A 1,356-nucleotide genomic window follows, 5' to 3' on the forward strand; every position below is an offset into this window, starting at 1 on the left:
GCCAGCCTCTGTAGAGCCAGTAGATTTCGGCCCAAAGCCTGCTCTACAGAGAGGAAAACAATTTAGTTTTTTCCCCAAACTCAGACACCGTCATTTTTGGATGAACTGCTGTTCCAACCAAACAAAATACCTAAGATGAATAAATCTTCCTGGCACTTCCAGAGGCTGCCACAGCTACCAGAAGCCACCGCATCCCCTTTTCCCACAAAACATACCCAATTATCCGATTCACGTTAAAGCTCTGAAATAAATTTACTGTTTTAACATCCTTTAACGAATTTAGTTTAGCAAATCATAGGAAATGTCAGCCTTAAGACAGACCACGGTCTCACCTCGTACTGCCCGATCCCCAGCTGCGCTCAGGGCAGCTCCTGCCCCGTTCGTCTCACAACGGCACGCGATGAACCCCAGGCCTCTGACGGAGCACGGGCGTAGTTTATTCCCAAGCAACATCAGCTGCTGGGCAAGCAGATTATCCAGGTGCCTCTGGACCCAACCTCACCTCTCAGAGTACCGACATGAAAATCTCTTGTCATAAAAGGGCACTGTGCGTCCCTAGCAGGGACGGTTCTAGCAGACCTCCTCGCACCCTTGGTGCTGAAAAGACAAGACTCGAGAGCAAGGACAAGGACAGGCAAAGGTGGTGCGTTGGGCAGGGGCCGGCACTCCAGGGAAGGGACGAGGGCAGCGAGCCGTAACCCCAGCGCTGCCCCTTCTCAGGCATTTAGGAATTTTCTAGGCAATAACACGTACCGTAAAAGCTGCCTGTGTGTTTGTTCACAAACCCAATTCAGGGGATCTCAGGAGACGTGTAGCCGCACGGGGGACTGAACTAGATCAGCTCGGGGCATACTTCACACACCAAGGTCGTTCTTGCCCGAGTTTGGGGCAATCTTCATTCACCTGCAAAAAAAAAGCAGCAAACGTTACGGATCTCCACGCATCAGCCCTTACGGGAACGTCACCGGTGCCGCACCGCCCTTCCTCCCCAGGGACCCCGGCCACCCCGCAGGCCGTTCGCAGCCATAGCTTTATTAGGACCCACAATGATTGCCTGGCAGCTGCCCAAACTCTCGAAGCGATACTCACCATTACAGATAAACTATCATAAAAAGGGCAAGGAATATTCAGTTTAAAACCTTCAGACTTTTTGCTGAAATCCGGGATAAGAAACGGTCCACGTGGCAAGTAGCTTCAACACTAACAGTATTTAGGAAAGCAAAATGCCATCTTGGTGTATTTTTATATATATATTTTTTTTTTTTTAATATATACACACACATCTCCCCATGAAATTGCTTCAGCGTAGCAACTCCAGCCCTTTGCATTGAGATTTCCTAAACCCACACTGAAGTA

At 49.4% G+C, this 1,356-nt stretch overlaps 1 protein-coding gene across 1 annotated transcript in view; it reads right to left on the reverse strand.

Moving 5' to 3' along the window:
- The window catches only part of DCTN1 (dynactin subunit 1), an 89,172-nt gene extending 88,271 nt beyond the window's left edge, over positions 1–901 (reverse strand). Inside the window, exon 1 of the mRNA XM_019474189.1 lies at positions 754–901. The gene's annotated coding sequence lies outside the window, so the exon portion shown is untranslated. The remainder of the gene's footprint in view (positions 1–753) is intronic.
- Positions 902–1,356: the final 455 nt, after the last annotated feature.

Source organism: Aptenodytes forsteri, unplaced genomic scaffold, assembly GCF_000699145.1.
Source record: "Aptenodytes forsteri isolate BGI_AS27 unplaced genomic scaffold, ASM69914v1 Scaffold729, whole genome shotgun sequence".
NCBI lineage: Eukaryota > Metazoa > Chordata > Aves > Sphenisciformes > Spheniscidae > Aptenodytes > Aptenodytes forsteri.